Below are 9401 nucleotides of genomic sequence, written 5' to 3'. Positions count from 1 at the left end.
TTCCTGCACTGCTGCTGGAGCCCCAGGGCACTGATTTGGCCACATCTGCATCATAGGCTTCTGTCTTGGAAACAGAGTTCTGGAAAGTGAGTGTCAGGGAGGAGGCTGTTCCTCTAAAGGAAATCAAGGTACTTTTTTTTTTTTTGAGGTGGAGTCTCACTCTGTTGCCCAGGCTGGAGTGCAATGGTGTCATCTTGGCTCACTGCAACCTCCGCCTCCCAGGTTCAAGCAATCCTCATGCCTCAGCCTCCCAAGTAGCTGGAACTACAGGTGTGCACCACCATGCCTGGCTAATTTTTTTGTATTTTTAGTAGAGATGGGGTTTCACCACGTTGGCCAGGCTGGTCTCAAACTCCTGGCCTGAAGTGATCCATCCACCTCGGCCTCCCAAAGTGCTGGGATTACAGGTGTGAGCCACTGCACCCAGCCAAGGTGCTATTTTTTAAAAGGAGGGAGCTGGATGCTGGGTGGCAATAATAATAATAATAATGTATCCATTCCTCTGTGCTCCTAAAGTAACAGGTGCAGCCTAATGAGGGGTCCTTGGGGAGGATTGGTATTATGTGGACCCATATGAGCTGCAGCTGCATTTCCCAGCATGTCCTTCCCTGTGCAGTTCCCAGTTCGCATGGGTTGGGCCACAAGAGACATTCCCTGAGATTTGGGAGGCGGAAGTGACGCAGCAGCCATCTTCTCAGCATTCTGGAGGTCCAAGGCCTCTCAAGCACTCTGGGAGACTGCATAAAACACCCACTCCATGATCCCATCTGAGGTGAAGGAGTTGGGGTATTGATCCGCCAGTGCCACTTGGTAGGGGCCGTCCCAGAAGGTGTTGATCCCCTGGCATTTCCTGATGACCATGAGGTGGGCACAGTTGCACACTGGAGCTTTGCAGCATGCCCTCAGGTAAAAAGATGCAGAAACTTTAACTTGCAGGCTATGGGCAGGGCACCAGCAGTGCCTCCTACAGAGCACTGATTAAGTCACTACTGAGTGCTCTACAGGTAACCCCTTCAAATCTTAGCAACAGCTTCAAGAGGCAATTAGCAACATCCAGATTCACCCGTGAGCCTCAGGAGCTTGTCCTCCCCTGGGAAGATGGAACAGCAGGGATTTGAACCCAGGATGTCTGAGCCACTGCTTTCCCCAACAAAACTACACAAATTCAGTGGGGTCATTCCAGGCCACCGCCAGGCCCTGCTAACTCCTCAAAGAAGAAAAGCCAGGCTGGGTGCAGTGGCTCACGCCTGTAATCCCAGCACTTTGGGAGGCCGAGGTGGGCAGATCGCCTGAGGTCAGGAGTTCTAGACCAGCCTTACCAACATGGTAAAACCCTGTCTCTACTAAAAATACAAAAATTACCTGGGTGTGTTGGTGGGCACCTGTAATCCCAGCTACTCAGGAGGCTGAGGCAGGAGAATTGCTTGAACCTGGGAGGTGGAGGTTGCAGTGAGCTGCGATCACGCCACTGCACTCCAGCCTGTGCAACAGAGCGAGACTCCGTTTCAAAAAAAAAAAGAAGAAGAAGAAGAAGAAAAGCCCAGAGACCCCTGGACCACCTGCCTTTCCATGGTCACCCTCTGGGAGTCCCTGCTCTGGTACCCTTTGGGTGCCCACCGTGATCAACAGTCAAGTCCTCCCCTTCTGCGACAGTGGCTTTTTGCAGTCTCTTCTCAGGCATGTTTTTCTGCAGATACTAATGAATGACCCTTCAATTTCCCAGGAAGGGCTGCCTTTTTCTGAAGTGGTTTAAGATCTCTGCTCTTGATTGCAATCTTCCAAGAGCTGATTTTGGCCACTTGGCTCTCATTTCTGAAGTGATGATGGGGAGGAGAGGGGAGGAAAGCAAGTGGAAGAAAAGTGTGGGGGCTCAGCTAGTCTATAGGAATTGCAATCCCAGGAGACAATTGAGAATTCTAAAAATAGAGAAAAGAACTGTTTTCTTTTCAGCTCTGTGAACAAGTTATCCCTGGTTTGTACCCCAATATCAGCCACATTCATCTTGCACAAAAGGTTTGCTGCTTTTCCCAGTGGTTTTTCATAATTTCAAACAAAATTATTTCTAGAAGACTCATCCCTTATTTTTAATATTAAAGTCTGTAGGACGGCCGAGCGTGGTGGTTCACACCTGTAATCCCAGCACTTTGGGAGGCCAAGGCAGGCAGATCATTTGAAGCTGGGAGTTCAAGACCGGCATGGCCAACATGACGAAACCCCATCTCTACTAAAAATAAAAACTAAAAAAACTAGCCGAGCGTGGTGGCACGCACCTATAATCCCAGGCACTTGGGAGGCTGAGGCACGAAAATTGCTTGAACCTGGGAGGTGGAGGTTGCAGTGTGCTGAGATTGTGCCACTACACTCCAGCCTGGGCAACAGAGTGAGGCTTTGTCTCAAAAAAAAGAAAAGAAAAAGAAAAAAGGCTATGGGAAGCTGGCTATGGTGTGCACCTGTGGTCCCCACTACTCAGGAGGCTGAGGTGGGAGGATTGCTTGAGCCCAGGAGTTCCAGGCTGAAGTTAGCCATGACTGTGCCACTGCACTCCAGCCTGGGTGACAGAATGAGACCTTATCTCTAAAAAAAAAATTTTAAGTCTATTAGAAAATGTGACTTGAGTTGGACAATTTCATAGCACATGTAATTTTTAAGAAGTCCTTGCTTCTAAATGGCATATACCTAGATAAAGGCATAATTGAAAAGTGGAAAATAAAAGAATATATCAGCCAAAAATCTCACTGTGTATTTCTAGTTTGACTTTAAAAATGTATTATCCAACATAAAAGTTAAGAACTTAAAAATTAAAAACTTTTTTTCATCAAAACACTGCCTTAAGTGAGAGAAAAGTCAAGCCATAGAGTGGGACAAGATATTTACAATATACATATCCAACCATCAATTCATATCCAGAACCTATTTTTTAAAGTCTTACAAATCAATAAGGAAAAAGCAGATAAGTCAATGGAAAAATGAGCAAAAAGATGCAAATGGCCAATAAACGTAGGAAGAGAAGCTCAACCTCATTTGTCATTAAAGAAATTCTATTTAATCACCTGTCAACTCAAAAAATAAAAAAGAAAAAGAAATTATAACCAAAACCACATTACATTATTATAAACCCACAAAAATAGCTAAAATGAAAAGGAAAAACAATGCAAGGGCTAGCAAGAATTTGGAGCAACTGAAAGCCTCATACCCTGTGGGTGGACTGGCAAATTGGTACAAACACTTTGGAAAACTATAGCAGTATCTATGAGAGCAAAGACGTGCATTTCCTCTGGCCCAGCAATTCTGCTGTCAGATATTTACCCATCAGAAACAGGTCCCTATGTTCACCCAAAGACATGGGCCAGAATGTTCCTAGAGCATTATTAGTTGTGTCCCATGTAAAGTGCCTGGATGTTCAGCCTGGACATCTAGACAAATGGAGTGTAGTTCATTTATGAATGGAAATTGATAATGGAATATTCCCAAACAGAAATCCATACAGCCATGTGAATGAACAAGCTATTGCCTCACCAACAATGTGGACAGTTCTCACAAATACAGCATGGAGAGAAAGAAGACAGACACACAAAAATACACACTCAATGGTCTCATACACATAAAGTTCAAAAATGGGTGGTGTGGTAAAGGGAGGCAGAGAGTGGTAATCCCCAGGGAGCTGATGCTGGGGAGGGTGCCTGAGGGAGGCCTCCTGGGTGGGTCAGAAGGCTCTGCTTCTTCCTCTGTGCATGGATCTATGCACATTTTAAAGATCAATAAGTACAAAACCGTACTTTAAGGCCTCTTCTGCTAACCTGGAAAGCCCAGCTGGGTTAGCCCGGGGGGTGCAAGAAAAGGAGCCCTAACTTGCAATTCAGAGCCAGGAATCACACTTATGGCCACCCTGTGTCTGACCTTAATGAGAGAGGCTGTGGCTTTAGGTCCTTAGCAGCTCATCTCGGGAAAGAGACCTTATTGTCCTGTGTCCCAGCTGTCTTGTCACACCTGGGCTCTCACACAGCTCCTGCTACAGCTCAGTTTGTTCCCTAGGTCAGAGCTTTGGTGACTGTCACCCAGGCCCCTGTCCAAGTTCTGGCCTCATGGCACTAATCACCCACGTAGCCAGTAGCTAGCTGTGCAACCTAGAGCCAGTGAGAAATGTGGCTTAAGGTGATCTGAATCCTTCCGGAACATTAGCCCTGCCCCCTGTAGAGTCCCCGAGAAAGAGAAATGCCCCACGAGTGACAAGGAAGGCAAAGTATCTCCTCACTGTGTGCTGGAGTCAGGCCCCAGGCCCCGGCGCAGAGAGCTCTGATCCACCAAGCTAGAAGATCTAGGGCCCAGTGGAGGCCAGGGCAAGTGCCTGCCTGGGGTTTGAGTGTCTTCTGCACCATGCAGGATTCCCTTCAGGTCCTGGGGAACTGTCAACAGAGCAGAGGAGCTCCTATTCACCCACAGACACACGCACACCCCGTCACGCACACACAAGTGCACACCCATACACATCTGCGGGCATAGATACAGGTCTGCTCATACACACATGCACACATGTACACAAATATCCTTTACACTAAACACACACGTGCTCACGGACACCCATGCAAGGGTATGCATGCACGCACGCATGCACTTAGAGATGCACACACACTCATGTAACACTTGCCAGACACTATTCTGAGCGCTTTCCATGTATTAACTAATTTAATCCTTATAACCACTCCATGAGGTCCAGATATCAATCCCACTTGGGAGATAAGAAAATTGAGGTCCAGAGAGGTTAAGTCACTTGCTCAGAGTAATGCATTTGAAGCCTGGCAGCTTGGCCTTAGAATATGTACCTTTTTTTTTTTTTTTTTGGAGTCTCGCTCTGTCGCCCAGGCTAGAGTGCAGCGGCATCATCTCAGCTCATTGCAAGCTCCAACTCCCAGGTTCAAATTCTCCCGCGTCAGCCTCCGGAGTAGCTGGAACTACGGGAGCCCACCAACGCGCCCTGCTAATTTTTGTATTTTTAGTAGAGGCAAGGTTTCACCATGCTTGCCAGGTGAAACTCCTGACCTCAAGTGATCCACCTGCCTCGGCCTCCCAAACTGCTAGGATTATAGGCATGAGCCACTCACGCCTGGCTGAGTATGTGGTTTTGTATGTGAATCTCCATTCACAGACAAATACACAAAGACGCTTGGGCCTCTGGACACACACACACTCCCACATGCAAGCACACACATGCACAGACACACATGCACACTTGCAATCAACCCTCCCACACATACAAGCACACACACTTCTTTCTGCTGCCTCTCCCCTCACTTCCTGGCCACTCTGCCTCCCACTGACTCCTGGTAGAAGGAGTGAGAGCCCCTCTCCCCCAGGCCTTGCCAGGCAGCTGGGACTCCTGGTTCCTTGTTTGAAACAAACCCAGCACCAGCACTGTCTTCCTCGTGCCCTGTAAGTGGGAGGGAAGCCCCAGCTCATCCAGCTCTGTTGGCTACTCTGGTTCCCTCATCACTTTGTGAGACAAATAAGACCTGTTCTCCGTGTTCAAGGGGGAAACTGAGGCCCAGAGGGAAAAACGAGTGGTCCAAAGTCACCCTGAGTCATGGCAGGACTGGGCTGCGGGTATGCAGGCCCCTGGTCCCAGGCCAGGCTCTCCTAGGGCTCAGACGATACCTTTGAAGAGCCAAGCAGGGGTGGGTGCAGCCCAGAGAAGTGGGCCTCCCTCTGACCCTCTGGCCTTAGGCACTAAAGCCTTCCCCAGGAGCCCAGAAAGATAAGTGCCTTTCTACCTGGCAAGGCCTCAGTGGGAGTGGTGGCATTCTGAAGGGGCTGTCACAACTCTCAGCAGTCATGCTAAAGCCCCAGGTCAAGGGCTGAGGGATGACTTCCTGCCTGATGTGCCCCTCTGCCACATCCCTCCCTCTCTAAGAGTTCCCCAGGGTCTGGCCCCACGGGAAGACTTTCTATTTCACACCAGCCTAACCCCAAGTGGCAGGGCGGGCGGCACAGCAGCTGGGGCCGTACATCTCAGCTTCTGCTCCTGAGTCTTGGACTTCTCCCGCACCCTTTGTGTGGCTGGAGGTTTTATGAGAAGGCCGAAAAACAAAAATGAAAAAATGAAAAACAAAAAAAAATAAATTACTTGGGAATTTGTTTTTAATTAAGCAATAAGGCTCGATGGGGCTTGGCTGCTGCCTCGTAAAACTGCTCCCGGGGTGTGGGGAGGCATTTGGTCCAGATGAGTGCCTCAAATCAGCCCGGAATGTGATGAGATGATTACTCCCCGGAGTTCGTACAAGATGAGCTTCCCCAGTGCTATCTTATTGCTATTATAAAAAGTCTGCAGGCAGTGGGGGAGAAAAGCCGTGATGCTGCTTGGAGAAGATGGAAACGCCAATGCTGGCTGTCAGGGCCAGAGCTCAGCCCCCCACCCTTCCTTCACCACATCTGCTCACATGGCGGAACCCATGGGTGGCCCACAATGGAATGGAGGCTGACATCCTTAACAATAAATGGGTCCCCTTACACAGGGAATAGGATGTTTCAGCAGAGACACAAACAAGAAGGATGCAAGGGAATCTTACTTGGAGATATTTTCTCCTCTCCTGCCAGGAGCAACCAACCACGCTCACTCCCAGGGCAGCTCAATTCATCTCACTAATGCTACAACCTACAAGCATGTATGGCTAGGAATTCTGAGCCTTCTCTGTCTTTCTCTCCCCATCCTGCCCCCAATCAGCTTACCAGAGGAAGGAATTTTTGCTTTCTGGGTCACACGCTGGCCTGTCCTTCACTGTGCTAGGTCTGGATAATAAATGAAGGATAAAGAAAACCCAAGACACTAGAGAGGTGAAATTGACCTACGTAATAAAACAGCTGAGATGGAACAAGATGAGAAAGTAAGGAAATGGAAAGCTGCCCTGGCTGAGCACTGGGGAGAATTTGGGAAACTGGGAGAGAAGAATGGGGAAGAAAAGGAGTCTCAAAGATCCATCACCATCGACTAGGAGGATGGAACAAGCAGATGGAAAGGAAGGAGTTTTAAACATTTGCTGAGCCTTAAGAATGTATGTTTTCTTGTGGCATTTCTTCAAGAAACAGAGTACAGACTTATAAATACTTTCAATTATTTTGTGATGTAGTTTGATCCTTCTCTGACTACAATACACACAGGGACTAGGCTACTTGAGACCCTGGTTATATTTGAATTAAATTAGCAAGCATGGGCCGGGCCCGGTGGCTCAAGCCTGTAATCCCAACCCTTTGGGAGGCCGAGGCGGGGGGATCACCTGAGGTCAGGAGTTTGAGACCAGCCTGACCAACATGGAGAAACTCCATCTCTACTAAAAATACAAAATTAGCCGGGCATGGTGGCACATGCCTGTAATCCCAGGTACTAGGGAGCCTGAGGCAGGAGAATCACTTGAACCCAGGAGGTGGAGGTTGTGGTGAGCCGAGAGAGATCACACCACTGCACTCCAGCCTGGGCAACAAGAGCGAAACTCCGTCTCAAAAAAAAAAAAAAAAAAAAAAATCTAGCAAGCATGAAGACAGGAGTAGGAATATTTAGGGAATGGAGGAGGGTAAGGGGGTAAGGGATAGAAACCCTTATGAAAAGCTAAGGGCCGGGCGCAGTGGCTCATGTCTGTAATCCCAGATAATCCGGAGGCCGAAGCAGAAGGATCACTTGAAGCCAGGAGTTCAAGACCAGCCTGGGCAACATAGCAAGACCCCTGTCTCTACAATTATCCAGGTGTGATGGCACACACCTGTGGTCCCAGCTACTTGGGAGCCTGAGGCAGGAGGATTTCTTGAGATCAAGCCTGCCGTGAACTGTGATTGCGCCACTGCACTCCAGCCTGGCAACAGAGCAAGACTCTGTCTCTCTTAAAAAAAAAAAAAAGAATTTGAGATGATGTCCAGACAAAGACAGAACATGAATGAATCACCATATAGGAACTCGCCAGAGAGAAGCAGCAGAGGTGCCCCAGGTAAGGTGAGGCCTGGTTCGTGCACATGAACAGCCCAGGGCAAGTGCTCTAGAGTCAGACAGCCCGGATGCAAGTGTCAGCTCTGCCACTTGGGAAAGTCCTTAAAACTCTTCTCATCTGCGAAAAGAGATCAACCATGAGATTGGTCATAGAACTAACTTCACAGGGATGTTATAAGGCTTGAGCGCACCGTCTATGGAAGCACTTAGCACACTGCCTAGCACATTGCAAATGCCCGGTAAGTGACTGGTATTGCTACTTGAGTGGAAAAAACACAAACTATTTTTGCTCTGCTCTCCCCCACGATAATCAACACAGAAGACTGACCAAATATGAGGGGGTTTTCCCCGCACACCCAGAAAGCAATTGGTCCTGCAGTGGACGCTAACAGGGTGTCCTTTACTTCAATTCTGACACCATCTACCTGGAGATCCCACAGGTGAGGGCTCCGTCCCCAACACTGCCCCCACTTCTGGGGCCAATTGCAAACCCCAGTTATTTTTCCTGTGCTGCTGCCCTGCTGACTATAAATCAGGGTTCCCAGAACCCCTTCCTGGCGTTCAGTTAATTTGCCAGAGCAGCTCACAGAACCCAGGGAAACACATTCACCAGTTTATCACACAGGCTATTTTAAAAGAATAAACAGCCAGATGAAGGGGTATGTACAGCCAGGCCAGGAAGGGTCCCAAGCACAGGAGCTTCTGTTCTCGTGGAGTTGGGAGCACCACCCTCCCAGCTCATGAATGCACAGTATTAATGAATATATAGAATAACAGCTTTCAATTAAGCTGACTTCTGCCCACAGAGCTCTTTAAAAAAAAAAAAAAAACTTTTCAGAGCTCAGGCACAGTGGTTCATGCCTGTAATCCCAGCACTTTGGGAGGCTGAGGCAGGTGGATCACTTGAGGTCAGGAGTTCCAGACTAGCCTGGCCAACATGATGAAACCCTGTCACTACTGAAAATATAAAAATTAGCTGGGCGGGGTAGTGGCCACCTGTAATCCCAGCTACTCGGGAGGCTGAGGCAGGAGAATAGCTTGAACCTGGGAGGCAGAGGTTGCTATGAGCCGAGGTGGCGCCTTTGCTCTCCAGCCTGGGCGACAGACAGAGCGAGAGTCTGTCTCAAAAACAAAAAAACAAACAAAAAAAAACGTTTCAGGTCAGGCACGGTGGCTCACGTCTGTAATCCAAATGTTAGTAGTGGAAGTTATCCGAGTTCCCCAAAATATGTTCTCGGCGGCGAATCCCTACGGGTCTGCAGCAGCTTCAATTCTTGTCTCCCCAGCAGAAAGAATTCGACTGAGGGGCAGAAGGCAGAAGAAAAGACCGAAGGAAGTTTCAGAGCAGGAGTGGAAGTTTATTAGAGCAGGAACAAAAGTAAGGAAAGTACACTTGGAAGAGGCCCAAGCAGGCGACTTGAAGGACAAGTGCGGG

The sequence above is a fragment of the Nomascus leucogenys genome, chromosome 10 (genome assembly GCF_006542625.1).
Source record: "Nomascus leucogenys isolate Asia chromosome 10, Asia_NLE_v1, whole genome shotgun sequence".
NCBI lineage: Eukaryota > Metazoa > Chordata > Mammalia > Primates > Hylobatidae > Nomascus > Nomascus leucogenys.
Note: the sequence above shows the minus strand (reverse complement) of the source record.